General features: G+C 36.2%; 2 long non-coding RNA genes across 2 annotated transcripts in view; one reads left to right on the top strand and one right to left on the bottom strand.

Annotated features, from left to right (window-relative positions):
- LOC143205797 (uncharacterized) overlaps window positions 1–15,871 on the bottom strand; it is a 489,432-nt gene that overhangs the window by 41,869 nt on the left and 431,692 nt on the right. The gene's annotated exons all lie outside the window — the stretch shown is intronic.
- Window positions 13,299–15,229, top strand: LOC143205805 (uncharacterized). The gene is made up of 2 exons (XR_013007925.1): window positions 13,299–13,447; window positions 13,521–15,229. It is a non-coding gene; the product is annotated as an uncharacterized LOC143205805 (long non-coding RNA).

Here is a 15,871-nt window from a genome sequence, read left to right as displayed (position 1 = left end):
AACTAACGCACACATTTACGGTTTGGCGAGTGCATTAGTATGCACTAATATTCTTCCGGAGTACTTCGCACTAGCATTTCGAATTACACTCGTTATGGGTTCTATGTGTATATCGCATAGAATTAATTTGTTGGACACCTAATATGGGGCATTGACGACGACTCGCAACATTTTATTCTGGAACCTCTGGAGGATATCTATGTTAGATTTGCAAGTAGTACCCCACAGTTCAATACCATAGGTCCAGATGGGCCTAAGTATTGATTTATACGACAAAAACCTTGTTATCTAATGATAATTTAGATTTACACCCTATCAGCCAATACGTTTGGTTTAGTTTAAGCCCAAGCTGTTTGCGTTCTGTCATTATATGTTTTTCCAAGTCAGACGTCGATCAAAATGTATTCCCTGATAGTTAAAGTTATCTGCTCGTGGAAGCTTATGATTATTCAATTTTACTGAGAGACAGGTTCTTCTGCGAAGGGTGAATGTTATATGGGTAGATTTTGCCACATTTGATTTGATACGCCAGGTTTTCAAACACAATTCGACTTTGTTAAGATGAAGTTGGAGGTTTTTGTGGCTGATATTGGATCCTCGTGTGACCGCTGTATCGTCAGTATATGTTGGGACAGTAATGTTTTGTGAGGTCGGTGGTTCAGCTGTATACATAAGATATAACAATGGACCGAGAACACTGCTCTGCGGAACATCCGAATATATAGGCTGTAGGTCAATGTATTCGTCACCCTGTTTGACAATAAAATGTCTGTCTGAGAGGTACGATTTCAGCAATTACAAATACGTATGGAGCAAAAGATTTTTCAATTTAACAAGCAGTCCAGTGTGCCACACTTTGTCGAGGGCCTGAGAAAAATCGAAAAATGAAGCTTATCATTTAAGTTTTTTGTTAATTTGGTTGACTACTCTATGTATATGTTCTGTTGTTCCGTATTTATTACGCAAGCCAAATTGATGGTCTTGAATAACATTTATCTCCTCTGCGATTAATTTTAATCTATTAATGTATAGTTTTTCGAAAAGTTTTGAGATGACAGGTAACAGGCTCATAGGATAAGAGGACACGTCTTATTATTTTTCCAATGATTCAAAGTCATAAAGATTTGAGCCACTTTCCAGATGCTAGGAAATTAATTAAGTCTTAGCATGGCATTAAATATGAATGTTTTTAATTTGATGCACTTTCCTGAGAATTCTTTCAAGATTCTTTTAGCAATTAGGTCAAAACTGGGAGCTTTTTTATAATAATTTTTTTTAGGTATTGTTTGTTTAACATCTTTAACAGTAAATTCCTTAAGATCCATTTGAAACGGAGTGTTAAGAAATTCCATTATGTTATTTTCTTCTGTTGCGGGTATTTCAAATGGGTACGTATTAAATACGGTTTTTAAGTGTTTAGAGAAAACTTCCGCTTTACCTTTGTCATTCCTAGCCCATGTATTGTTAATTTTAATGATAAATTTAGTGATAACAAACTGTCTGATTTTTCTCTACATAATTGCCAGTTGGTTTTTGTGTTATGCAAATAAAGTGATTTTGTTTTGTTGAGATATTTGAGTTCACTGTTATAATAACTGGTGAGTGGTCAGATGATAGATCGAGGCATGATTCTGCTTTGCACGTTTTGTTATTAATATTTTTTGTAACACAAAATTCTATGGTATCGGGAATTTTATTTCTACCTGACAGCCAATATGTTGGCTCACTAGTAGATATATTTTTATATTATGGGCCTTCATTGTTTTGACTAATTATCTGTCTTTTGGTGTTCTTAGTCTAGAAACCTACATAACATGTTTTGCATTGTAGTCTCCCACGGTAATGAACCTATTACCCAGCGTGAAGAGAAGCCCCGTGTGCCCAGAAGAAGCCGTGGTATTGTGCTGCCTTGTCGTGTTTAGGTGGACAATATATAGCATTAATTGTTAATGGCCCATGCACTTACTCAATAGTTAGAATGGTGGCTTGTAAATATTTCTCACTGAATTTCTCTCTTTCACGGTGCCTTATATTTCACTGATCATTATAGATGTTCCTCCATTTGCTTCAGCATCTGGGTGTTTTGTGTGATACAGCTTGTATTTCGGAATCTCTAAATATTTTTTATCCGTGAAATGTGTTTCGGATACCATCATGATATCAATATTTTGTTCATACAAAAACCAAGTGATGTATTGGTGCTTTAGACGAGTTAGATGGTATGGGCTGTTTTGGTGGCTGTAAATTTCTTTTTTCTGTCAGTGCTGAATACAGTTTGTGTTGTAACGCTTTATGGACTAGGCATTCCCTATGGCGCAATTTATTTTGTCGTCACGTGTTTTGCGTATGCAATTATTGGTCGCATAACGATGCGACGAAATGAACGAAATGCGCAGGGGAGCGTATTTCGCGCATCTGTACAACTTGCGACAGTTTGTCTTAGTATGCCCATATGCTTGGAATCTGGCGCATTGTTGAATGAGTTTTTGGACATTGTTGTTTCGGAGTTCCGTGCTAGCTCTCGAAGAGAACGGTCGTGTCCGGTCCGCCGAACCTACCTGCGCCTCCGAGAATCACCTGAAACTTTCTCTAAGACGGCCGATCCGTTATCACGTTTCCACCAGTGCCTACTTAAAAAAAAAGCGTCTGTGAGCGCCGAAACGGCGCATTTACAGACAACGTTTAACGTTTGCAAACGCCGGAAAGCGTTTGACAAGCGGGGCAATGGCGTCCCGCTCGCCAGAGCCAGCGCCGTCTTCAGAAAGTTGCCGTCAAAAACCGACAAATGTGCCGATGATAGCCCTGACGATGCCCGGATGATGGGTCCTGTTCTCATCGAGTATTTAAAAAATAAAAAGGCAGAGCTCAAAATTGAGTTTACTCAACTGCGAATATTGCTAACAAAGTAAGGAGACGAGCTCTCCGCAATGCGGATGATGCTACAAACGTCCTTACTAAACCCACCCCGGCGCAGTTAGTACATCAATCTCAAGAGACACCAAATGAAATCACATCTCAACGGCTAGAAAATGAAGATCCGGATGATGGATTCACCGTGGTGGGAAAGAGGAGCCCCATCACCCCACCACAACCAAATCAGCTGTCGAAGGCCGTCGATAAGGCTAGATATGCAGCTGCAACCAAGCCAGCTGCCAAGCCGTCCACCCAACCTATCCAGCAGAGAACCAAGGCCAACTCGCAGCCATCATCCTCTAGAAATGCCGTCAGATCAGCATCCGCCAAGCCGCTAACTAAGACAGCTATCGAGCCAACGCCCAAACCACCGGCCGTCAAGACTACCCAGCCTATTCAGGTAAGTAGCCAGGCTATTAATTCACTAAACACCTACAGAGTAAAACGAGAAGTAAAGGAATCCATTAAAGCCTGGCGATCCGAGAAATCGAACTCATTTCTAGCGGACCAAAGGCTGGATGGCCCAGCAACATTCTGGCGACTCTATAAAAGCCCCGTGGCGAAGGCGCAAAACGTCATACCCCCTCTCCCCCCTATAATCAACAGAGACAGGAACTTTTGCAGTCACCGACTACGAAAAGCTAAAAACTAAAATACTCACGCAAATGATCAGCAAGATTCGGAATAAAAAGGCCCCGAGTTTCGATAATATTTCGATAGCCCAATGCTTCATGCTCTTAATGGTTTTACGAAAACAAACAATATCATTCCAGATGAGCAATTCGGGTTCCGCGCCAAACACTCAGCCATTCATCAGGCCCATCGGCTGGCCGGAAAAATCAACTGTGCTTTTAACCGACGTGAAAGACTTGGAGCGGTCTTCTTGGACCTAACCAAATCCTTTGACAAGGTTTAGCACGAAGGCTTAGTAGCGAAATGCATCCGATTAGGTCTACCTGATGACCCAACAGCTCTTATCAAATAATTTCTGTCAGGACGATCGTTCCAGGTGAAGATTGAAGATATCCTCTCTATCCGGAAAACCATCGACGAAGGAGTTCCACAAGGCTCCCTCCTGGCACCCGCTCTATTTAATATTTTTCTTTCAGATATCCCTAGGAGACCACAAGTTGAACCTGCTTTTTACGCAGGCGACACTGCTTACTTTGCTTCTTCAAGAGTAGCACCGCATATCCGAAGCGCACTCCAAAAACAACTCGATGAGACGGTCCAGTGGTTACATTTCTGGAGGTTGCAGGTCAACCCACAGAAATCCCAGGCCATCTTCTTCCTCAAGATGCGTTTTGCACCGAACATTTCGCGTCTTAAAATCGAGAACGCCGCAATCCCATGGTCAGAAGAAGCCGCCTATCTCGGTCTTGTCTTCAATCGCAAATTTAGGTGGAATTCTCACATTCAAAAGTCCCTCCATAAAGGTCAAGGTATTGTTAATTTGCTGCCCGCTTATCAACCGGGCCAGCAGGCTTCCTCTATCTATAAAATCTCTCCTGTACAAGATGCTGGTTCGATCAGTCGTTCTATACGGCTCCAGTGTCTATCTAAAAAAAAACAGACGTTCCCCAAGTTCACGATTTTATATCCAAGGTTTACTCGAGATATTTCTCCACTCTTCGTCTCTCGGACAATAGACGTATTACCGAGCTGGGAAATATTTTAAGCCAATAACTCATGCGGCTCTTGATAGCTTTATTCTATCACAGCCGACACTACCCCGTCATGCTCTAACTCCAAATTGTCTTGACCTTCTCCGGCGAGCCATTAACTCATGTACCGCAAGCTGCGTGGTGTGATAACGACGCCACGTCCTTGCCTGGCTCTTGTGCCTCTTAACGGTGTTACCGGTTAGGGATATCCTCCTTACTAACAATAAGAACTATCAGTTAGGGTCATTGGATCAGCTGATAGGGTGGGGTTTAGTGGGTAGCCCAGAGGCAGTCTCCACAATAACCAATCCAACTCGCTTATTCCTGCGGGTCTTCCCGACCAGGTATCCGTAACAGGATTCCCCTACCCGGTTGCAGGCCAAAAAAAAGTAATGCGCCACATTTATGCTTATACAGATTTATATGTAATATATGTCGTTTTATTTTTTTTGTAGTTTGCTTGTTAATAACTATATATTGTAAATTAACATAACATTATCTTGGAACGCTAGTTTCCGAGGGCAAAAAAAATATTTAAATGATAAATAGTAAGATACTTTTGACTGGCATAATAGGTATTACTTTGGACTGGTATAATAGGTAATACTTATTTGATAAACTTTCGCGATTTTTGTCCAAGCCTCTTGCAGATCCAGAATAATGTTTTACAGTAGTATTAGTTTTACAGTAGTAAGTATATTAAATATTTGTAATAAATACATTTTCTGATAGGAAAACTCTACTTTAAACTTCAACAATTGATTTTGTTGGCTATTTTAAAGCCCATGAAATAATGACCACCGAGTAATCTGGTGAAAGATATCCCAATGATGTCTTTAATTATACGATTAATAAGTGGACTGCAATTTTCCATCAAATCCAGGATTTTAACAAGTGAGTGGAGAAAAAATGACAAAATTGTTTATTAGATATCATAAATAAAAGACAATTTTAGAAATGAATACGATATGCGGGAAATCTACATTTTTAGATCCTAGATTTAAAAAAAGCAGGATTAGGTATTGCAAATAATGCTGAGGCGATACAAAAAGTTATCACAAAAGAGGTATCTTCTATTCTAACTTCAAAAAATACAAATATAGTTCCACAACTCCAAATTCAAGACATCTGGAGATATTTTGGTGATTTCATACGCCGCCTTATTATTTCCATTAGGTTTCAAATCAATATAGAACATAGGCGGGATGTTTTATAGTCGTGCGATGTCGTATTTTATGAATATTTAAGAGCTCGTAGCCTTTTTCAGCTAGGGCTACCTTGATGGTGTTAAAGTCCGTCCCGTGATCTAATCCTTTTAACACGAATGCTCTCTAGGATTTTCGCCTGAATGTATGGTATTGGTTGTTTCTTTCATTTAATTCTTTTACTAGGATTTTAAAGTGCTCCGCTTCTAACAACTGGATTTTAACTCTTTCATAGGTCACTGTTTTAATAGTGTAGTACGTAGTAATGGCTTTCAATGGGTCATGGATGTGTTTTATTACTCCTACCTTATAGACTGTTATTGGTGGTAGCTTGGGAACAACTTTTTCAGGCTTTGGTTGTATATTCTCTTCAATTTATTCCGACAGGTTGTTAAAGCTGTTTTTTGTCTCTAATGTTTTTATAACCAATAGTCACTGAGCCTTGTTTGTTTCCCCGCGATTTCTTCTTCTGGGCCTCTCAATCATTTTTGTTAATGACTGTAGTCTATTCTGATGGTGGAGTTTACGTTATTGCTGATTGTTCTAATCTTATATCAAAGTATGCAGGAGATTTGATTGAATCGCTGTAGTTTGCTATTTTTAGATTTTTAATATTTTATTTTATGCGTTTTTAAAACTCAAATATATAATATTTTTTAAAGGTATCTTTCTAGAGCTTGGAGCGTATTGAAAATACGTCTCCACCCCATGAATGTTGGAACCGAACTGACTGTGTATATGAACGCATTATCATCGTTAGACATGGCAGTGTTAATAGAAATATGCTTGTCAAAGTACATCATCATTCATCATTTCAGCGAGAGATGCGAATGAGAGGACCGACTGAATACCACGATATTGTCGCCCGAATTGCAAGGGAAGCTTTCCCATTCTATCGAACATCGAGTGTGAAGATTTTAGTTACATTTTACCATTTTTGCGCAACTTACCGTTGGCTTTCGTTCAAAAATGTTTCACGGTTGTAGCCCCTCCGTGAATGCTATACCTGAGGAAGCCCCCTCCATATTGTTTTTTTCGAAATAATATTACTTAATAGCATAGAAAGCCTGATCTTGATATTTTGGTTAATCGCCGATTAGGATTGCAATATAATATTTTTAGTAATTAATTTTATTCGAATAATTACATCTAATGACCACATCGTTACTGCTTTTCAGTGGTGTTCATCCTAAACACTGTTTTATAGCCAAATTATAATTACTGGACTACTAGGTCCGTTTTCACTCTCGCAACCATCCGGTGCAATTCATACTTCTATCACACATCTTCTTAAATATTCGTTTAATATTTTGTTGAGAACCGCAAAATAGTTATTTTACTCTAAAATTACTGCATTGCGACTTGTCGAATAGCGAGTAGAAGATGATAATGCCAGCACAAATATGCTTTAATATAAACCCCTATGTCGATATGTCTCACTCATCGCACCTTTCACCTCCTATAAATCTGAAACTCGTAGAAAAGAACTGTTAAAATTAGGTTGTACTCCTATTATATATTATAATAGTTTTATTAAAATGTTGGATGCACCTGCAAGCCATAGGGCCAATGTGTCTTCATATTCATATTGTCATATATATGCAATTATAATTTATTAAAATAAAATGTTCGTTCTCTTTGTTTGTTTGTTCTATTTAATGTTATAACTAAAAATAATGAGAGGGAAATTAATAGATTTCTAAATAAATGTATATCAATTTCTGTTGTTATTTTCCTTCATATGAAATATAGGTAATGTAGAACCGATTGGCGGAAATCAGGTAATAATTAGGAACTTAAATGTCTCCAATAGACAATAAGTGATAAATGATACGTGTAAAGTGATGCATGAAATGAGGGGAATTGTTATAAACATTAGTTAAATTAATAAAATTATGTAAATAATAAAAGTTCAACGATTTTGATAATTGTTAGAATCGGTTCGGTGAAGACGATGGGCAATTAAAACACCGGATTCAACTGTATTTGTAATTTCAAACAACCCGCTTAAAGCTATAGCTTGGGTGGGGTGACATTGACACCAGCATGTGCCGTAGCGTTGATACAATTCCTTATTTCAAGGCCACTATTGTAACATTAATTTAGGCAACCATATATTCATGGGCATGGTGACAATTTATGCGCCGCCATCTATCCGAAAGATGGTCCTATCGAACGACTTGATTTTAGACGATCTCTTTACCCGTTAGACAACCGATATTCCTATAATTAACCATCAGTAGGGGGTAACCACTTTCTGCGCTGTATTTCCTATTTTTTTTTAGGTCGTTTGTGCTTGTATTTGCGTATACGTTTAATAAACTGTTAAGTTTGACCAGTATTTAATTTGTTGTAATCGCACCCGTCAAGAAGGTCACAATTCCATAACCGAAAATAACTACTAGCGTTGGGAACTATCCACTGAAAACAGTCGAAACATAAAAAATAGCGACTGAAAATAGTAATTACTATTATCAGTCAAATGCACGTCAAAATCAATCGGTTTTATTACATTCGTGATGCTAGGCAAAGATGTAGGGTTTCGTGTCAGTATAAAATGTGTGATAGGTAAGGACGGAGATGAATGCTTGGAGCTGTTAATTTTAAATATGTTTATATTTTCCAATGGTAGTATAAGCGAGACAGAGAAGTATATATATTCATTCGCGTACTAACTTTAAAAAAGGAACGGAAAATAAAATTATTAATTTCTATTAACATGTTATAAATAATATAATTTTAAAGTAGGAATCCTTATATTCTGAATGTTCTGTGGATTTGTAAAAAGGAATGTAATAATAACACCATAAATGTTCTATCGTGTTTAAATATATTAATTGCTATTTTTAAATTACATAGTATAATAAATATAAATAGCACAGAACAACTTAAACAAAATCTAAAACTAAAGGTGTTTGATAACCATAACTACTAAATAAAATGTAAACGTATAACTAATTATTGAAAAATCTAATCTATGACGAACCTAAAAATGATTATACAACAACTACCAGACTCTTTTTAAATAAAATTTCTTTTATTTTAGAACGGAAATATTTTCAATTTACTGTTCAGGGATATTGTCATGATCAACTTTTCTCCTGTAAGGCGATTTCTTCGAACATTATTATTTGCCCAGATTTTGAAAAAACTCCTTCCGAGTGGAGAGATGTTGCGTGTATATAGTAGTAATAAATTGCATTTCCAAATAATATAAAATCTTGGTCAATAGTTGTGCCTTGAATTTCGAGTTATGGAACTATATTTATATTTTTTGAAGTTAGAAATTGAAGTTTGAAGGAGGATTATTTGCAATACCAAATCCGGCTTTTTTAAACCAAGAATATAAAAAATTTCTAAAATTGCCAGTCATGTATTGATGACATCTAATAGACAATTTTATAATTTTTCCCCGTTCACTTGTTAAAATCCTGGATTTGGTGGAATGTTCAAGTCCTCTTATTAATGGTATAATTAAAGAGATCTTGAGATATCTCTCACCAGGTAACTCGGTGGTTATTATTTCAATGGGCTTTAAAATTTGAACACATTCTGTTAAGATAGTCATTCGTCAACAAATAAAAACTGTGGTGCTCTTCTTAATAGCCATTAAAATAAATTATTGCATAGTAAAGTAGAGTTTTCCTATCAGAAAATGTGTTTATTACAAATATTTAATATTTAATTTATTTTTAATTACTACTAATTTTAATAATACTACTAATTTAATTACTACTAATTTTAATAAACTAATAGTTTATTTAATTACTACTAACCTCTTTGTATTATTTTTATTAGTGTTGGGAACAATCGACTGAAATCGCCTTTTTTTTGCTTGGAACCGGGTAGGGGTATCCTGTTACGGATTCCTCGTCGGGAAGTCCCGCCGGAATAAGCGAGTTGGACTGGTTATGTGGAGACCGCCTCTGGGCTACCAACTAAACCCCACCCTATCAGCTGATCCAATGACCCTAACTGATACTTCTTACTGTTAGTAAGGAGGGTGCTCGTAACCGATAACACTGTTAAGAGGCACAAGGGCCAGGCAAGGACGTGGCGTCGTTGTCACACCACGCAACTTGCGGTACATGAGTTAATCGCTCGCCGGAGAAAGTCGAGACAATTTGGAGTTAGAGCACGACGGAGTAATGTCGGCTGTGATAGAATAAGGCTACGAAGAGCCAAATGAGTTATTGGCCTAAAATATCGGCCAGCTCGGTAATACATCTATTGTCCGAGAGACGAAGAGTGGAGGACTTGGGGGACGTCTGTTTCTCTATGAATTTGATTGTTCCTGACGAACCAGGGATCATTGATTATTCTTCTGAGAATTTTGTTTTGGAAGACTTGAAGACGTTCCATCTAGCTAGGTGAGACGTATTTTAGATAGACACTGGAGCAGCATAGAACGACTGATCGAACCAGCATCTTGTACAGGAGAGATTTTATAGATAGAGGAAGCCTGCTGGCCCGGTTGATAAGCGGGAACAGCAAAGTAACAATACCTTGCCCTTTATGGAGGGACTTTTGAATGTGGGAATTCCACTTAAATTTGCGATCGAAGACAAGACCGAGATAGGTGGCTTCTTCTGACCATAGGATTTCGGCGTTCTCGATTTTAAGACGCGAAATGCTCGGTGCAAAACGCTTCTTGTGGAAGAAGATGGCCTGGGTTTTCTGTGGGTTGACCTGCAACCTCCAGAAATGTAACCACTGGACCGTCTCATCGAGTTGTTTTTGGAGTCTGCTTCGGATATGCGGTGTTACTCTTGAAGAAGCAAAGTAAGCAGTGTCGCCTGCGTAAAAAGCAGCCTCAACTTGTGGTCTCCTAGGGATATCTGAAAGAAAAATATTAAATAGAGCGGGTGCCACTGGGGAGCCTTGTGGAACTCCTGCATCGATGGTTTTCCGGCTAGAGAAAATATCTTATCATAATCTTCACCTGGAACGATCGTCCTGACAGAAATTGTCAAAGGCTTTGGTTAGGTCCAAGAAGACCGCTCCAAGTCTCTCACGAAGAGTGAAAGTGAATTGGTGTGGTGGAAGTGCAGGGTGAATCAAATTTACAAGAAAATTAAAGTTTTCTGATAAATTTGAATCAGAATAGAATCTAATTATTAGATACTATTCGGACTATTTTGTTCTCTTGTTTAATCGTGCAGTTTGATTGCTAAAATTAAGCCTGTACAGAGGAGAAAGAGGATAAACAAAGGACTTTGGGAGGGTGAAACCTATCCGAAAATAAAGAGTGAGTGTGTGCACAGTGATTGTGTATGCAAAACAGTGACCAGTGCGAAGGTCGGTAACCAAGTGGCGACAAGTCAAAGGGGAACGAAGCGCTGGAATCAAGGTAAGTGATAGTCAATAAGGATTAAGTAACGCAGTGTTGTGGAATTACAGTCCCATACACAGTTTTCAAAATTTTTTAAATTCTAAATTTATATAAAAACAAAAACCAGCAAATTTATCCGGCTTTGATAACGCAATCAGACATTAAAATATCATTAAATATCTTTGAAATTCCACAACGTGCGTCACCGATCATCAAAGTCGGGGTGGAGTTTTATTATACAGATAGCAATAATAATAAATATATACTGCTAATTCATCATTAAACTTTAATTAAATTCATTAATAATCAAATTAATCTTTACGGCTAGCAATATAAATATACACTATTAATTCATCATAAAATTCAAATTAAATTCTTATATAAAGTTTATAACAGGGCGGTATTGGGATACGATCAACAGTATATTACATTATTGTACGTGGGAAAACCAATTAAGGGCGTGACCCAACATTAAATTAATTAAAAAAGGCGGTGTTGGGTTACTAATATAATTAGCGGTAAGGAGGTCACAATGGCCTCTAAAGAAGCGACCGCAGAGGCCACCTCGGCCTCAATTAATGAGGGAGACTGGTTTAACAACCCAGCCCTAATCAAAATAAGGGCGGCAACAGAGCCGACAGAAGGCAGCCCAAGAAGAACGAGGTCGCAGACCACGGATGAAAGAAAATCCGTGGAAAATAACGACGCGGCTGAAGATATAACACACGAGGAACAGCTGGAGGAGCTGAAGAGTATGTCGGTTAAAAGCTTGGTAGACCTGTCGGAGAGGCAGGCCGAAAGGATGAGGCAATTAATCACGCGGGAAAACCCGTTGGCTAAAAAATTAGCCATCACCAAAGCCGACGCTAAAACAGTTGATTGAGGAATATTGACCTACTCTTAAAGGTCATATATGTAATGTCCATGGAGCTGGACATTAAAAGAAAATCCGAGGAGGCCAACAAGGGATTGGAAAGCTTGGAAGAATCCATCGGGAAAAAGAGGGAGAGAATGGACAAGAAGTGGGAGCGTAGGATGGCTAGACTGGAAAAACTCATCGCAAAACCAAAACCTGACGAATCCACCTCCACAAACGATAAAAATTAACAAAATGGGCCCGCGGAAACCGCCAAACCTACCAAGACGCCCATCAATGAAAAGGGGATGGCGGGGAGCGACATGGCGACGAAAGAAACGACAAAAAAAGACGACAAAAGACGACAAAATTTCAACGCCCACTGACCACAAGACCGACTTCGATTATACTATCATTGGAGAATATAAACATATTTATAACATCAGTATAACATCACGAATGTAATAAATCAATCGAAGCGTGCATTTGACTGATAATAGTAATTACTATTTTCAGTCGTAATTTTTTGACTATCGACCTTTCGACTGTTTTGCCACAATCGACTGTTTAGACTGTTTTCAGTCGATAGTTCCAACGCTAGTAGTTATTTTCGGTTATGGAATTGTGACCTTCTTGACGGGTGCGATTACAACAAATTAAAAACTGGTCAAACTTAACAGATTATTAAACGTATACGAAAATACAAGCACAAACGACCTAAAAGAAAATATAAAAAACAGCGCAGAAAGTGCATAACCCTACTGATGGTTAATTATGGGAATATAGGTTGCCTAATGGGTAAAGAGATCGTCTAAAATCAAGTCGGTCTATAGGACCATCTTTCGCATAGGGTGTGAATTAACTACAAACAATAATTCCGATAGATGGCGGCACACTACGTATTAATTAGATCAATTATCTGCCACATTTTTCGAATAAATTTGAATGGAATTAGAAACGCTATATATATATATATATATATATATATATATATATATATATATATATATATATATATATATATATATATATATATATATATATATAATACCGAAAGATGGCGGTACACTGTAAAGTTGTGTACTGTATTAATTAGATCACTTATCTGCCGTATTTTTAGAATATATTTAAATGGAAATAGAAACGCTATTTATGTTCAACCTGTATTAATATTAATTATGCGATATATATAATATATAGTGTTTGTGTATATCCAGTCATATGTATATCGGAACATTTTCTCTCTTCTCAAAATATAGGTAACTGAAAGAAGAGTTCTTTATATTTAGTTCGGATATTACGATGATAAATATAACCAATAATCTAGTGAGATATATTTTGTTTATCCTGAACTGAACAGCAATATAATATTTAATAACGAGAAACCATTAGGCATTTCATAAAACTATTTGTATTTTGATAATTTTAATGAGTGTGAAATTAAATGATTCCTGTTGATATAAAATTTTCTCTAAAGGCAAGTAGTTCAAACCGTAGAAGCTTTGGAATGAATTTTTAACACTACTTATATTACTTTTGATATGTTTTAGATTATTGATCTATTACTCAAAATTGGTGTTCTATAAAGTTTTAAATAACGTAATATTTATAAGGGAATTATGTTACCTCATGCTATCGAAGAGTGTTGAATAGCAAGACATTAGCACCTACTAATCGGATATTATATAACTTAAATAAGCATTGGTACTGTTATAGTTAAGTAGCAATAAGGTGATTATATTTCGTCAGTTTTATATATACCTATGATTAGATCACATCATCAAGCAACTATATATATTTATATATATGGTAATTATTTACAATATTTGTACTTAGCGACAGTGTCATTTAGTTATTTTAATTATAACAATACAACAATATTTATTAACAATAATAACCATAACCATTATATTACATAATTTCGTCATATTACATTACTATGTATAATAATAATTACAAACAACTATTATAAATATTCTAAACTAATATAACACTATAACAATTCAAATTTGCTCTTGTCATTCTGCATCGGTAAACATTTCAATCAAGCTTTGTGCGACATCTTGCCTTATCACAGTTCCATCTTTGGATAACACTATAGGCGTTCCTGAATCATAAGGATTAACGATGTGTCTGAAATTTAAAAATGAATTATGTTGCTGTATCTGATTGTTTTTCAGATTATCTTACATTATTCTCTTTTGTTTAATGCGCTTATTGAATATCCACTTGATGGAGGCCGTAGGTTTGCTTAGATTTTGATCTTTAATCATGCCCTGATATTCTGCAATACCAGCTATCATTTGTTCCTTTTCGGCGTAATACAATAATTTAATTTGTTTACCAATCTAAAATGTAGTAAATTGTTATATAAATAATATGAAATAATTTAACTGTATAATTTGAAACGCTATTGAATAAAAAAACTGTTAAAATAACCCCAACCTGACTATAGTAAATAATTTTTTTTTCGGTATACGGAGAAAATACCCATTTATTCCAACTTTGACTAATTCTAATATTTCTTAACTCTTTAGCTTTAATAAATATGTATAGCGGATTATCTGCATATAAAATAAACCTGTTTGCGGTTTGGTGCATGGTAAATAGATATGGATTAGAACTTTCGCCCTGGGATGGATTATAAATGTTGTTGACGGAATTCAGATCATTTTGTGGGTCATTAAAATCTATAATGGAAATTTTGAGTAGCCATGAAGTAAGATGTACTATTTAAATAATACTTTGAGACTTGTTAGGTTCATTTTCTTTTGCCGAAGGTGTACTGGTATTTTGATTTAAGTTTTCACTGTTGCTTTCAAAAAATTCACTCAAAATTGATGTGTACGCAGAAGTACGCATATAATTATTATCATGAGAGTAATTCATGATAGTTTTGTATTAAATCACCTACCTACTATTAAATTGCACTATGGATACAGACTAATAAAAAATTGGAAAGTCAATATTATTTAGTGGCAGCTAACAGTATTTATATTTAACAAATGAACGTGTATGTATCTAGATTGAAAATAGGAGCATTTGATTGGTTTATATGTGGCGGTATTTAAAGACAATCAGATGGCGGCACATAAATTGTCACCATGCGCCATGAATATGTGGTTGCCTAAATTAATGTTATAATATTCGCTTTGAAATATAAAATTGTAACAACCCTACGGCACATGCTGGTGTCAAAGTCACCCCACCCGAGCTATAGCTTTAAGCGAGTTGTTTGTGAATTACAAATACAGTTGAATCCAGTGTTTTAATTGCCCATCACCTTCACCGAACCGGTTCTAACAATTATCAAAATCATTGAACGTTTATCATTTGCATAATTTTATTAATTTAACTAATGTTTGTAACAATTCCCCTTATTTCATGCATCACTTTACACGTATCACTTATCAATCATTGTCTATTGGGAACATTTTAGTTCCTAATTATTACCTTATTTCCGCCAATCGGTTCTACATTACCTATATTTCATAAGAAGGAAAATAACAACAGAAATTGATATACATTTATTTAGAAATCTATTAATTTCCTTCTCATTATTTTTAGTTATAACATTAAATAGAACAAACAAACAGAGAGAACGAACATTTTATTTTAAAAAGTTATAAGTGCATATATATGACAATATAAATATGAAGACACATCAGCCCTATGGCTTGCTGGTGCATCTAACATTTTAATAAAACTATTATAACATATAATAGGAGAGTACAACCTAATTTTAACAGTTTTTTTCTACGAGTTTCAAATTTTTATGAAGCCGAAAGGTACGATTAGCGAGACATATAGACATAGGGGTTTATATTAAAGCATATTTATGCTGGCATTATCATGTTCTACTTCCTATTCGACAAGGCGCCGAACAGTAATTTTAGAGTAG

Source organism: Rhynchophorus ferrugineus, unplaced genomic scaffold (assembly GCF_030347505.1).
Source record: "Rhynchophorus ferrugineus isolate W39M unplaced genomic scaffold, kcgeb_rfMv2 rfM17, whole genome shotgun sequence".
Classification (NCBI taxonomy): Eukaryota; Metazoa; Arthropoda; class Insecta; order Coleoptera; family Curculionidae; genus Rhynchophorus; species Rhynchophorus ferrugineus.
The sequence above is the reverse complement of the archived record's forward strand: the minus strand, read 5'-3'. Positions and strand labels throughout refer to the sequence as shown.